Source organism: Entelurus aequoreus, linkage group LG17 (genome assembly GCF_033978785.1).
Source record: "Entelurus aequoreus isolate RoL-2023_Sb linkage group LG17, RoL_Eaeq_v1.1, whole genome shotgun sequence".
Classification (NCBI taxonomy): Eukaryota; Metazoa; Chordata; class Actinopteri; order Syngnathiformes; family Syngnathidae; genus Entelurus; species Entelurus aequoreus.
Window position 1 is genome coordinate 41,739,287 of NC_084747.1, and position 16,120 is coordinate 41,755,406.

Consider the following 16,120-nt stretch of genomic DNA (forward strand, 5'->3'; position numbering starts at 1 on the left):
ATACAAGCCTGGTTGTGTTGTGGCTAATAGAGTATAAATATATATGTCTTGTGTTTATTTACCCACCCGCCTCTCACAGCATCTTCCCTATCTGAATCGCTTCCACTGCCCTCTAATCCTACACTCTCACTTTCCTCATCCACGAATCTTTCATCCTCGCTCAAATTAATGGGGTAATCGTCTTTTTCTCGGTCCGAATCGCTCTCGCTGCTGCTGGCCATGATTGTAAACAATGTGCAGATGTGAGGAGCTCCACAACCTGTGACGTCGCGCTACCTCCGGTACAGGCAAGGCTTTTTTATCAGCAACCAAAAGTTGCGAACTTTATCGTCGATGTTCTCTACTAAATCCTTTCAGCAAAAATATGGCAATATCGCGAAATGATCAAGTATGACACATAGAATGGACCTGCTATCCCCGTTTAAATAAGAACATTTCATTTCAGTAGGCCTTTAAATGTACCATATTGTAACTGTATACAAGTTCAAGTGTACCATACGTTAACTATACATGTTCAAATGCACCATTTTGTCACTGTATACATGTTAAAATAAACCATATTGTAACTGTATACAAGTTCAAATGCACCATATTGTAACTGTATGTTTAAATGTACTATATTGGAACTGTTTACATGTTCAAATGAACCATATTGTAACTGTATACATGTTCAAATATACCATATTGTAACAGTATACATGTTCAAGTGCACCATAGTGTAACTGTATACAAGTTAAAACGCATCATAATGTAACTGTATGTTCAAATGTACCATATTGTAACTGTATACAAGTTAAAATTCACCATATTGTAACTGTATGTTCAAACACACCATATTGTAACTGTATATATGTTCAAATGCACCATATTGTAACTGTATACAAGTTCAAATGTACCATATTGTAACTGTATGTTCAAATGCACCATATTATAACTGTATGTTGAAATGTACCATATTGTAACTGTATACATGTTCAAATGCACCAAATTGTAATTGTATGTTCAGATTTACCATTGATTTACCATTGTGTAACTGTATGTTCAAATGTACCATATTTTAACTGTATACATGTTCAAATGCACAATATTGTAACTGTATACAAGTTCAAATGTACCATTTTGTAACTGTATACATGTTCAAATGTACCATATTGTAACTGTATGCATGTTCAAATTCACTGTATTGTAAATGTTTGTTCAAATGCACCATATTGTAACTGTATACATGTTCAAATGCACCATAGTGTATTTGTATGTTTAAATGCACCATACTGTGGCTGTATACATGTTAAAATGTACCATATTGTAAGTGCATACTTGCCAACCTTGAGACCTCCAATATTGGGAGGTGGGGGGGCGGCGTGTTAGGGGCGGGGGGCGTGGTTGGGGCGTGGCCAAGAGCGTGGTTAAGAGGAGAGTATATTTACAGCTAGAATTCACCAAATCAAGTATTTCACACATATATATATATATATATATATATATATATATATATATATATATATATATATATATATATATATATATATATATATATATATATATATATATATATATATATATATATATATATATATATATATATATATGTATGAAATACTTGACTTTCAGTGAATTCTAGCTATATATATATTTTATTTTTATTTTATTATACATATAAATAAAAGACATACTTGAATTTCAGTGTTCTTCAGGCTATCCGGTAGGTGGCAGTATTGTCCTGTATAAGAGTGTCACAACATTGCTGTTTACGGCAGACGAACTGCTTTACAGTAGACTAAACGTGACTGCAGTTGTTGTGTGTTGTTACCGCGCTGGGAGGACGTTAATGAAACTGCCTAACAATAAACCCACATAAGAAACCAAGAACTCTCTCTGCTTGTTGTGCACTCTACTCTCTAAAAGCCGTAGATGTTATGACGTCATTGGGCAGGCAAGCTGCTGGGAAAGCGGACGCGAGAACGGCTGTCCCCTCTCAGGTCCGCATTGAGCTGGAGGGGGCGTGGCCTCCAGCTCCGGCTGAATACCGGGAGTTTGTCGGGAGAAGGGAGGTTGTCGGGAGAGGCGCTGAATACCGGGATTCTCCCGCTAAAAACGGGAGGGTTGGCAAGTATGTGTAAGTGTATACATGTTCAAATATACCTTATTGTAAGTGTAAACATGACTATGCCCGTTAGCCTGTATGTCGATGTGTCATCCAATTGACAGGACAACATATATTTTCGACAAATAAAACCGATGTGGACATGGGTAGTGTCAATGCCTATTTCCTTCTCAATATTCTAATACACTGAGGAAATGGGTTCCAACATTAGCACGGCTAATTGCGGTTTCTGGTACTGTATGTGCATCAGGAATATATGGGGTGGTATCTGCTTGGCACAATATAATGCATTACATGTAATGTTTTTCTACTTTGTGTATTGACATGGTAGTAGGCTTGTACAAAAGACTGTCTCTGTAACGCTTGTTTTCTCTTTGTGTCATTGGGTTGCTTGAGTGTAGTTCACTTTTACGACACAGGAGGGGGCATTGAACGCATCATTACATCAGCAAGCTCTGAAAGTCACGGTGAACTTCGATGTCAATTGTTTAATTGACAGTGTGCGTCAATACAAAGTGAGTTACTTTATATACACTTTAATATCACTTTTTGTGTGCTTAAAACTGTATTGCAACTCATTTAGTCAGTTTTATTGTAGTCTAATGGCTGTTTGGCATCAAGTTCACAAACTAACTGCTAGCTGAATATCATACCCTGATTGGGGCCTGTTTGTAGCATTGGACATGTTTGTTAGCCCCAATTGACAATTTAGAATTATTGTTGTGATGCTATTTACATTATATTAATCATAACATTACTTAAGGCTGGGATGTTCAAATTCTGTGCATTTATGTAACTGTGTATACACAGCTAAGTGATGTATATTTAACAGCCCTGTTGCAGGCTTATGCCTATATTTCATTGCATTGTGGTCACTCTAGTTCAGGGGTCAGCAACCCACGGCTCCGTAGCCGCATGCGGCTCTTTGACCACTCTGATGCGGCTCAGCTGCATACTTTCCGACCCTCCCGGGAGACTTCCGGATTTCAGTGCCTCTCCCAGAAATCTCCCGGGTCAAATATGCTACGGATTTCTCCCCAACAACAATAATAAGGGCGTGCCGTGATGGCACAGCATTTAACACCTTCTACATCAGGGGTCTCAAACACACGGCCCGTGGGCCAATTGCGGCCCGCGAGACGTTCTTTTGCGGCCCCCGCCTTAATATGAAAGTTTAATGTTAGTGCGGCCCGTGAGTTTTAAATGAATGGCGCTTGACAGCGTTGTGTGCGGAGCTGAAGGAATCTACCAATCAAGGTGTGGTATAAGGCTCTCACAATATCGAGGGCGCGACGTGATGGCCTCTAGAAACTGTCACCGCATCATCTTTTTCTCCATACTAACAGCGTGCCGGCCCAGACACATGTTGTATGAGGCTTCTGCAGACACACGCAAGTTGTTGCAAGAAGTACTGAGGACCAGCCATACATGTCACACTGAGGGTGGTCATATTTTATTTTATTTATTTTTAACACTGTTACAAATATGCGCCACACTGTGAACCCACACCAACCAAGAATGAAAAACACATTTCGGGAGAACATCCGCACCTAAACACAACATAAACACAACATAACAAATACCCAGAATCCTTTGCCGCCCTAACTCTTCCAGGCTACAAAAACACCCCCGCTACCCCCAACCCCGCCCACCTCAAAACACACACACCTCAACACCCCCCCCCCCCCCCATCTCCCGAATTCGGAGGTCTCAAGGTTGGCAAGCATGCATTGACGTCACTTGCGTGATGCAAGCAGAGAAACATTTTGCCGCTTTTCCTCGACACCCACGCACGCTCTTCCTCCCTCCCTGCCTCCCTCGCTCGCCCGCCTGCTCGCTCCCTCCCCCGTTGTAAACAGTCCGGGTGGGGAAGACGAGCGTCCAAAGCACTCCGCCGAAGGACCGAGCGACAATACAAAAGTGTGGTGCACTGGACCCCAGCGCTGATACTCCGACAGAGAGTCGCTAGGCGAATCAGACGTGTAACACGTTTGTGGTGATGTTAGCCCGTTCGGGGCTAATTGTGCTCCCGTGACTTTAAACTCCACAGCGAGCCGCCCCCCCCCCCCCCCCTCCCTCCCGTTGGCTCCAGACAGAGACGATTTTTGATGCAATATTTCTTTGTTAAGCACAGGGGCACCCCGACGTGTCTTATTTTATTTCATTTCATTTCATTTTTATTTATCTCCTTCATTGACGTGCATCTTTGATCGATAGACAATCATACCTCAATCATTCAATTATACATTTACACACCAATGCCTGAGAAGGAGCAGGATGAAGAAAAATCTTATATTTTTCTGCCCCCTTCAACATAATACATAGTCTTACTTAATGATATCATATAAACCAACAATTACATCCAAATATAACGAAAACAAACAAAAAAACACACACAAAAACACAAGAAGTGCAAAACTTCATGATGTACAAACCGAACAAAAAAAACAAAAGAAGTAATATACACCTCACGGGATGATACAAAACAAATACAAAACCAGGCAAAAAATTAGTAAAATAATAAATATAAAGCAAAATGTAAACACTTATGGCTGTCCATATGATCTTATTGTTCTGTCTTTATATATTTTTTCAATTGGAATATATTTTTACAATCTTTTATCTCATTGTAAAGAGAATTCCATAGTTTGACCCCCCCTACCCCCCACTGATATGCACATTTTTTTTAAAGTTGTCTTTGAATACTGATACTGAAAAATGACCTTTCTTCTATGCTCTTCATTCTCAGAAGTGATGACAAACATTTTTTTGTAAATTTGCTGGTAATGTTTTACTTTTAGCCTTAAACATGACACATAATGTCTGTAACTTTACTAGCTCCTGTAATTTCAATAAACCCGAATTAATAAATAATATGTTAGTGTGTTCTAAGTAATCTACTTTATGAATAATCCTTATAGCTCTTTTCTGTAGTTGATACAGAGAAAGTTGCGGTGCACAATGAATACAATTTGAAACATCATTATACAACTAGACATGCTGAGGAGTATGCAAAATACCAGGGAGATGAGAGAGTGAACCGGGTTGCAAATTTTAAAACCAGTCTACTGAGGCAACAATATTTCGTCAAGAAAGCAAGCGAAAAGAGCGATGCAGCAGTCAAAGCCAGCTACATGGTGAGTGAGATGGTTGCTAGGGCGGGAAAGCCATTCAAAGAAGGTGAATTCATCAAAAAGTGCATGTTAGATTTTTTTTTAGAAATCTTTTCTTGCAGCCCAGCCTCACCCAGTGGCCCCCAGGTAAATTGAGTTTGAGACCCCTGCTCTACATCCTGTACAAAAGGCGTGCCAGCCCAGCCACATGTTGTATGCAGCTTCTGCTAGCACACATTAGCGACAGCAAGGCATACTTAGTCAACAACCATACAGATCACACTGACGGTAGCCGTATAAAACAACTTTAACACTCCTACTAATATGCGCCACACTGTGAACCCACACCAAACAAGAATGACAAACACATTTCGGGAGAACATCTGCACCGTAACTCAACATAAACACAACAGAACAAATACCCAGAAACCCATGCAGCCCTAACTCTTCCGGGCTACATTATACACCCCCCAACTCTGCCCCGCCACACATCAACACCCCCCCATCCACTTTGTGCGTCGGTTGAGGTGGGCGGGGTTTGTTGGTAGCGGGGGTGTATAAAGTAGCCCGGAAGAGTTAGGGCTGCATGGTATTCTGGGTATTTGTTCTGTTGTGTTTGTTGTGTTACGGTGCAGATGTTCTCCAGAAATGTGTTTGTCATTCTTGTTTGGTGTGGGTTCACAGTGGGGCGCATATTAGTAAGAGTGTTAAAGTTGTTTTATACGGCCACCGTCAGTGTGATCTGTATGGCTGTTGACTAAGTATGCATTGCTGTCGCTTATGTGTGCAATAGTGATGGGATCGGCAGTTCTTTTGACTGTACTGAATCAGTAGAATCAGATCCTTAAATTGATTCGTTCAAAAAATGTGTTCACCGAATCCTCCCCCCCCCAAAAAAAATAGGCGGGGCGTGCGTAGTACAGTGCAGACATTCGCGGGAGAAGCAGCAAATAGGGTGAACGCGAGTCTGTACACACTGTGTGATGGGATCGGCAGTTCTTTTGACTGTACTGAATCACTAGAATCAGTGACTGACACGCCACAGTCAGCACAGTTCAGTACGTGAATCTGAATCACTTCTGCAGCGGCAGTTCTGTGTGCAGGTCAGCGAATCATGAGTCAGTCAGTCAGTAACAGCTTCCCCAGCGGCGGATCTCGGTGTGTGTCAGTTCGCGAACGACACAAGCCCTCAGCACCCAATGAACGACGCGCACAGTGACTGAACGAGAGCCTCAATGTGACGTCCTCCTCCGCGACACAGTCAGTTCTCTGTGTCAGTAGGTTCGCGAGTCCTGATTCTGAATGAGTGAGTGAGTGCAGCGCGAACCTGAATCACGTCCTCAGCGACAATAAATAAAGAAAATAAATACCTTCAAAATAAAACAAATAAATTAAGAGCCAGAAATGCCGACATTAAAACTAAATGTTCTGTAGCCTCCGTTTAAAAATATAACAAAGAAAATATCAACTTAAATGTGCAAACAAAAAGAAAATAAATAGGCTACCTTAAATAAAACAAAACAAATATTAAACCAAGTGCCAGAAATGCCAACATTAAAACTAAAATTTCTGTAGCTTACATTTAAAAATATAAAAATGGAAATATCAACTTAAATATGCAATAAAAAGAAAATAAATAGCTTAAATCATATAAAAATCAACAACAGTTGCAGTAGAAGGGATAATAATAATAATAATAATAATAATATGAATCAGAATTGATCCCCAAGGAGAAATGTATTTTTGTTACAATAACTGTGTAAATAATAGCCTATGTATGTGTACATACATTAGTTATTATTTTTATTTAAAATCTTCTCAAAACAGCCTGCCCTACACTTTACCCCCCGCCCCTCCCCCTCGCGTCGCTGCTGCTCAGCCTTGCCCTGCCTGCACTGACTTTCTTTCTGTCTCCTCTACTCTCATAATTTTATGTGTTGAGATAATGGGGACGGGGCGCGTGTGTGTGTTTGTTTTCATGTAGCTTGAGTCAACATTAGCCATTAGCTTGGAGACTGAATGGAGAACGGATGCCAATGGCATGAAACATATCCCCGCGACGGGAGGAGAATCACTCGCGGCATTGGGGCAAGCAGAGCAGAGAGCGAGAGCGTTGTCGTTCACTGAGTGATTCATGTCGTTAATCCGCGGTGAACGAATCGTTTGCTCAGTCCCTCCCCCCGCCCTCTCATTGGCTGCGTCGTTCGCCGACGTCGAGGGTTCAGTAAGTCACAGAATGCGCCAGTTCCACTCATGGTCGCGGCGGAGCTCAATTGAACTGAGAATGGAACGAATCAGTTCATGAAGTGATTCGGTTCAGTACGTTCACTCAAAAGATTCGTTCTTTCGAACGAATTGTTCGCGAACACTAGTGTCCAAGCAGAAGCTGCATACAACATGTGGCTGGGCTGGCGCGCTGTTTGAACATGCTGTAGAGGGTGTTAAATGCTGTGGCATCACGGCACGTTATTGTTATATGGGTGAAAAACAGTAGACGTTCAAGAGAATAGTTGCCCTAATATTCAGAAGTCTCCTGGAAAAATCGGTAGGTTTGGCAAGTATGACGCTGTCAAGCGCCATTCATTTAAAACTCTGAGACCCCTGGTTTATACATAGCACAAAGCATTAAAAAAAACTTTGTATACAGTGTTATTTCATTTTAAATTTCAAAAGAGTTTAGTGGCTCCCATTGTTTTCTTTAATTTGTGAAACTGGTCAAAATGGCTCTTTGAGTGGTAAAGGTTGCCGACCCCTGCTCTAATTGATGTATAATGATTGAATTTGTTTGTATAGGAAACCATACACACACGCAAACGAACAACTCATGCATGTCTTCAATATACAATTGAACCTGCAAATCTGGACTTGGACAATCTATTATTTCTCCTGCACTCACCAAAACGAATAATTGCTGTCCTGACCCGACACCCTGAAGTGATTGCTAATCCATATTAAACCAGTCATAGTCGTCATTACAAGGCTATATGATTTATGCGTAACATGTTTTTGCGTTACGTGTGTTGGCTTATAGAATCGCACTCAACACTGAAAGATGGTGATGTGCGTACATGGAAGAGAATGCAGTACGTCAGGTTGGATGCAACATGGGGTTATGCTGAATGAAATGTGGCGGTCATTTTACTGTTGGCCTTGGTTTGCCATCAAAGTAGGCTTACGTGCTATATAATATCCATCCATCCATTTTCTACCGCTTATTCCCTTCGGGTCGAGCCTATCTCAGCTACAATCAGGCGGAAGGCGGGGTACAACCTGGACAAGTCGCCACCTCATCGCAGGGCCAACACAGATAGACTATATTATATACTATTAGACTTAATTATTTGGATGGTGGTCCGTGCGGTCAAACTAGACATTTTAGCAGGTTAATGCCAACAATCTGTCCCGACTCCCGACGAAAATATTGCTGCGTAACTTTACAAATGATTTGGCTAATCGACATCAGTAAAATGTGGCATAATTACTTAGTAAACCATCTTGCAAGAAGCATTAACAAGTGAAACCTTCAGCGTAGGACTCGTCAATTGCCATTTGAAGTTCCTTGGAGTATGATTCGGATTTGACTGTGTATTTGACAACCTCAGTAATGGAGAGTGGGAGGGGACTACAGAATTTTGACCTTGATTGCAGTACCAATTCTGGCCAGATTACTACATATGGCACCTTTAAAAGCTACATTTTTCATACATAAAAGTTGATTTCTTAAAGTGAACCCCAAATTAGCCCGTTCATTAATGACTCTAAATTATTAATAAAATCTTGGAAAAAGGTCAAAAACATTTTTAAAAGCCTTTGAATTATTAGATTTACTGAAGAAATTTAAATTGATTTTAAGCCTAATTATTATTTGTTTTAATCAACAGTAAATTTCAGAAAGTAAAAAAGCAAATACACCGAATAGGTTTATTATTGTTTGTCACATGGCGCCATTTTGGGACAGGTTCACTCACTGCAGGTGCTGTAGTGTAAATCCATTTAGTGCTTTCAACCGGATGTTGAAGTCCCGTTCTTCTTCTAGCCCTCCATAGTGTTTCTACACGTATGGATTCTTCATTCATTCTTCAAGTTTTACAATATAACTAAAACAATACTTACTTAGTAAACCGTTCCATGTGTGATGTCTTTAGGAATGTTTTCATGCATAGTTGTACGTGCTATCGTAATGTAATGAAACAAGCATCGTTAGCTTTAGCTAATATGCTAACACGTTTACGAGTGTCTGCGTTAGTATTATTAACTTACAACGGCATTGTTTTTGTAATGTTTCAGTGTCACAAATTCCTCAGTAAATTCACTAAAACGTCACCGTGGTGTTATTGAGTCTGATTAGATGATTGGAGAGCTAGCTTCCGCAGTTAGTGGGTCCATGACGATGACTTCTGTTTTGTTTGATCAGCTCTTTTGCTGCCGTGTTACAGACACCGTTTGGAAACAATTAAGGTATGTAAATAAACATTTACCGAATATTTCTGTGTAAATAACTAATTTCACAACGTATATATCTGTATACATGATTTATTTTTTCTAAGATTTAGTGGGTGCAGCTTATATACCGGTGCGCTCTATAGTCCAGAAAATAAGGTATTTGTATTTACTCTTTTTTTTGTATTTGTATTATTTTCTCTTTAAGCCAAAATCACGGCGATTGGTTCGGATATGTAGTTGGGCTGACTCAGGTTAGCATTGTATGACTCAAGCTAATCATGTGCAAAGATGACAGCTCACACAGGACCAGCCCATTCCCTTCGCCCTCTTGTCACTTTACCTCCTTTGTGCGCCTATATCGTTTATACGGCTTCTCCTTTTTCTTCTTTAAAAAGGGGGTTTCTGTGGCGACGACATGACCCCCGCTGCTGTCGACAGGGCCCTAAGGAGCTGGGCTGATTGATGGTGCGCAGGCCGCTATAAAGACTATCTGCTGCTGCCAGATTAGGACCAGCAAACACGGCCCCCACCTAACTGCTGACCAGTCAAAAATGTCGCTTTGCGGGCAGCATTCCGCCATTTTTTGTCCTGAGATTTACAGGATCAAGGAAGAAATGACAAACGGATTTTGGCATGTATTGATGCAACCGCAATATTTCATGCGCAACACGGTTCCAAACTATGGCCTGTGGGCAAAGTGCAACCCACTGAAGCCTTCAGTTTGGCCCACGAGACATCACAAGTCTACTGTGTTGGGACTAACGCGTTACAAAGTAACGCGTTACTGTAACGCCGTTAGTTTCGGCGGTAACTAGTAATCTAACGCGTTATTTTTTATATTCAGTAACTCAGTTACCGTTACTACATGTTGCGTTACTGCGTTATTTTATGTTATTTTGTATGTTGTATCGGCTAGAAACAGAAGATCTGAGTGTGTTTTTTTGGAGCGCTGCGGACCGCGTTGGAAAAGAAGAGGCGTGCTGATCATGGCCGAGCCAGAAGTCTAGTTTGTTAAGATGGAGATATTTTCACTACTTTTCTTTTGTCGAGCACAAAGAAAATAACATTTTAGTTAAATGTAAATTGTGCTTTGGATCAAAGATCCCATCTACTGCCCAAAACAGCAATTCAAATCTGCTGATACAAGCTACATAAGCAACATGCTTCGACGAAGCTAGTAAAGAGAGACAGAGACTCCGATGCCACTTTCCCTCCACCACCACCACTTAAGGATTAACTCTGCCTCTGCTCATCATTCAGCACTGAAAGTACACACTCTGTCAATCAATGTTCCCTCTAATTTTTCATGTGTTTGAGCAAACGTAAAAAGTCCCTGAGTATTCAGTGGAGCCCATGTGAGCAACATCAGACGTGCGCACTGTGGCTACACCAGCAGCACACCTGTCCCAAGCCTGACTAAATAACAAATTAAATCTCCTTCTATCCATCCATTTTCTACCGCTTGTCCCTTTCGGGGTCGCTGGAGCCTATCTCAACTGCATTCGGGCAGAAGGCGGGGTACACCCTGGACAAGTCCCCACCTCATCGCAGGGCCAACACAGATAGACAGACAACATTCTCTTATTATAATCAAATGACAGCAGTCATTTCCATGAGGTTATTTTCTAATATAAGTGTTTTGGCCCAATTACAATGACAATAACAAAAGAATATTGTTTTTCATGAACTGTGTACTTGTATTGTTTGTCTGGGTGGAGGTCCTGCTTTGGAAATAAGTTGTACCCCTTTCAGACATTGCATTTATTTCCCATTAAAACATTCACATGTTGCACAATGAGATGTAAGCAGGGTATCATGTGTACTGCAACTTCCTGTTTGTAAAAAATATATTTTTATTAGTATTTATTTAATATACTAACAGCATTTCATGATTAATATTTATAAATTAAGATTCCTAATAAATGACACTAGAATAAGCACACATTTGATTGGTAAATCATAGTGTAACGACCTGGAATTACACTTTATGTGTGGTGTTGGAGTTGTCCGACTTTTTGTGTGGCTGTAAACGCATCACTGGCTAAGTGCCATATGTGCATGTGTTGGCGCAAATGAGAAAGAGCGAGCGGCTGCTGTTGCTTTTGGTCTGGTTTGTACTGCAGAAAATGACCACCTTTGCTAGATATCATTTTTTTTACTAATGTTTTGGTGATGTGTTTATGGCCGACAATAAAGAGTTTTGCTCAGTAAAGTGATGGATGGAATTCATGTCCTCAATGCGTCTCGACAGATGTTACAATATTTGAACAAAGATGACGAAAAGTGTTTTCTCATTCGTGTCCGTGTCGTGTCGAAAATTGTTATGCGCTTATTTTTTTATTTGATTTTGTGCGTGGCATATATTTGCCGTGCGCAGAGGATGCTTGAGCAGTGCACAATTGCACAGGCACGCACCTTAGAGGGAACGTTGCTGTCAATTATCTTATATACTCTTTCATTCTAGACTTTTAGAGTGTTTGATTATCACATCACTCTAAATGTATAGACTATAAAGTTCACAAACATAAAGAGAGATCCTAGTGGGCCAGGCCAATCTTTCCTTATCTCTAAACTAAAACTGGGGAAATGTGTAGAGTGTTCTGGGCTTCAGACATGATTTTGTGTCAGAATTCCTTGAGGAAAAAATGCCTGGTTAGGCTTTGTGTATGTAGTGTTTGCCTTTCTTGCTTTACAGCTATGCTGTTATTATGCTGTTTGTTACTTATGTATGTTATGTTGCAGCTATTTAAAATAGTTTTGTCAATTTGTTCTGGCCAGAAACAAATTGGCCTTTGTAACATAGCTTTGTCTTTGTGTGTTGTATGTAGACCACATTGCTTAGCAGAGTTCAGTGATGCAAATGCATGTCAAGTTGATCAACAGATTGTATTATTCTCCAGTGCAATAACAGTACTGAAATGAAGGCTAAAAGGGCATTAATGGGAGCCTTAGAAAAAAAAGAAGTAACTAAATAGTTACTTTTCACAGTAACGCATTACTTTTTGGTGTAAGTAACTGAGTTAGTAACTGAGTTACTTTTGAAATAAAGTAACTAGTAACTGTAACTAGTTACTGGTTTTCAGTAACTAACCCAACACTGATACATACATACATATATACATACATATACTGTATACATACATATATACATGTGTATATATATATATATATATATATATATATATATATATATATATATATATATATATATATATATATATATATATATATATATATATATATATATATATATTTATATATATATATATATATATATATATATATATATATATATATATATATATATACATGGGCAACACGGTGCAACAGGGGTTAGTGCATGTGCCTCACAATACGAAGGTTCTGAGTAGTCCTGAGGTTGATTGGCAACACTAAATTGGCCCTAGTGTGTGAATGTGAGTGTGAATGTTGTCTGTCTATCTGTGTTGGCCCTGTGATAAGGTGCCGACTTGTCCAGGGTGTACCCCGCCTTCCGCCCGAATGCAGCTGAGATAGGCCCCAGCACCACCCTGCAACCCCAAAAAGGGACAAGCGGTATAAAATGGATGGATGGATATACATACATACACACACACACACACACACATGTATATATATATATATATATATATATATATATATACATACACACACACACACACACACACACATATATATATATATATATATATATATATATATATATATATATATATATATATATATATATATATATATATATATATATATATATATATAGGGATGTCCGATAATGGCTTTTTGCCGATATCCGATATACCGATATTGTCCAACTCTTTAATTACCGATACCGATATCAACCGATATATGCAGTCGTGGAATTAACACATTATTATGCCTAATTTGGACAACCATGTATGGTGAAGATAAGGTACTTTTAAAAAAAAACAATAAAATAAGATAACTAAATTAAAAACATTTTCTTGAATAAAAAAGAAAGTAAAACAATATAAAAACAGTTACATAGAAACTAGTAATTAATGAAAATGAGTAAAATTAACTGTTAAAGGTTAGTACTATTAGTGGACCAGCAGCACGCACAATCATGTGTGCTTACAGACTGTATCCCTTGCAGACTGTATTGATATGTATTGATATATAATGTAGGAACTAGAATATTGATAACAGAAAGAAATGGGGGGAGGGAGGTTTTTTGGGTTGGTGCACTAATTGTAAGTGTATCTTGTGTTTTTTATGTTGATTTAATAAAAATAAAAAAATAAAAACCCGATACAGATAATAAAAAAAAGTGATACCGATAATTTACGATATTACATTTTAACGCATTTATCGGCCGATAATATCGGCAGGCCGATATTATCGGACATCCCTAATATATATATATATATATATATACAGTATATGTAACAGTCACTGTTCTGCGTTGTGTCTTTTGTAGTGAAGCACACACAGGAGTTGAGTCGTGGAGGATTTATTCACCTTTTTTTTGATAGGAACAAAAAAGAACAGAAGGGCGTCACACACAGTCCACAGTACACAGGATCTCTCCACAGCTCCAAGCGTCAGTGCTCCTGAAGCTGGTCACACAGGTGCAACGCCAAATCACCCCCCAGGGAAACAAAAAGGTATGTAACGGAAAATAATAGAGTGGAACCTATTTACAATAAGAGACACTTTTGGGGAAGTTCACAACAGAAAATTATGTCAATAAATGACCAAAAATAAAATAAAATACATATATATATATATATATATATATATATATATATATATATATATATATATATATATATATATATATATATATATATATATATATATACATATATATATATATATATATATATATATTACATACACACACAAACACACAACACATATATATACTGTATGTATGTGTGTATATGTATATATATATATATATATATATATATATATATATATATATATATATATATACATTTATATGTATATATATATATATATATATATATATATATATATATATATATATATATATATATATATATATATATATATATATATATATATATATATATATATATATATATATATATATATATATACCTGTATATATATACAGTATATATATATATATATCCCCAAGTCAAGATGTTTGGGCACCCATGACATAAATCATGCATGTGTGGGATTGTAAATTTGTGCAAAAATATGTTTTCCATTCTGGTCTCTCCTGGTTTTTCCGGGAAATGCGTCCACCCGTGCTCCACATGTAGGTCACTGGTCTTTTATGCCCAACCATGCGAACCCACCGAGTGTTTGACGTTTCCATACCATCCTTACAATCACCACGTTGCCATGGCAATGCACTGGGTGGCAGTGGCAGCAGAGTTACAGTGCAGGGAAGGGAGAACACAAAAAAGGGAGGAGGTCAATTAGCCTGCTTTCCTTTGTGAGCGCTGTCTCGGTGCAGCCAAGTCCCTTGATTAAAAGCTCCGACCAAAGTTTGTTGACTTGGGGCTAGAAGCAGGACAGATTGCTCAAATGACCGGGAAAAAACACACAGGAGCCTTAACCTTTGTTGAGGACTGTAGTCCTGCATGTGGTAAAAAACCATGGGTTTAAAGTGGTTGGATTTATGTGACTTTACTGAGTGTTGTGAACGTCCCCTAAATGCTTGTTGAAGTCACTTGATCGACTGGACTGAAGTGTGCAGAGAGACTTGGGGCCTGAACTTGGACTTATGTAACCCACGTGGTTCAGTTCCTGCTTTCAGTTCTGCCCGGGACTCGGAAACCTTGGTCGCTGGCATGAGAGACAAGCGTGCTGGCTACTAAGCTAAAATCCAGAGCTAATAACCTAAAAATTCACTAAGCCAACTAGTGATAGGAAATCGCATAACCAGAATGTTTGCAACTTAAAGCAAAACAATTTCCAGAGAGAACTGAAAATCTCTCAAACTGGGGTACTCATATTATTTGGGGAATATTTTGTTGGCAGAATAAAAACACCTTAGAATGCTAGAAGAGATACACACTTAACTCGAATTTGCAATTCTGGTAGGAATTGCATGTGAATGCCCTATGTGCGCCAGCCGCCAAACCGCCGATAATGCGTGAGTGGAACTGGAATGCTTGAATGTCCAGGGTGAGTGGAGTGTGTGGATGTTGAAATGGTTCAAATCGGTTGAGAAATGTGGGATATAAAGTTGATTGTGTATTTCCTATTCATTCTCGATGGGGAGAAAATTACCGGAAATTCGAGGAAAACCGGGAATTTTGGGAATGGGACTAAATTTTTTGTGTTCGATATACGTGAAGAGCAGTGTGTGGGTTGATGGTTGAAAGGTTGGAATAGGGCAAACATGGTGCAAAATGTTGAGAATTTTGGGCATTGTAGAACTATGAATATGTCCATTCATTTGAATGGGAATTTCCTGGACATTTGGGAATTTTGAGAAAAATTTGATTTTTTGAAA

At 39.0% G+C, this 16,120-nt stretch overlaps 1 protein-coding gene across 12 annotated transcripts in view; it reads left to right on the forward strand.

The window, feature by feature from the left end:
• The first annotated feature begins 2,036 nt into the window (after positions 1 to 2,036).
• adgrd2 (adhesion G protein-coupled receptor D2) overlaps positions 2,037 to 16,120 on the forward strand; it is a 183,947-nt gene continuing 169,863 nt past the window's right edge. For 4 of the 12 annotated variants that reach the window (XM_062025699.1, XM_062025711.1, XM_062025709.1 and 1 more), the window contains exon 1: positions 14,165 to 14,285. The gene's annotated coding sequence lies outside the window, so the exon portion shown is untranslated. Of the gene's footprint in view, positions 2,111 to 2,545; positions 2,620 to 9,631; positions 9,676 to 14,158; positions 14,286 to 16,120 lie in introns of those variants that run through there. The other 8 variants (XM_062025705.1, XM_062025702.1, XM_062025704.1 and 5 more) reach the window with 7 other exon arrangements.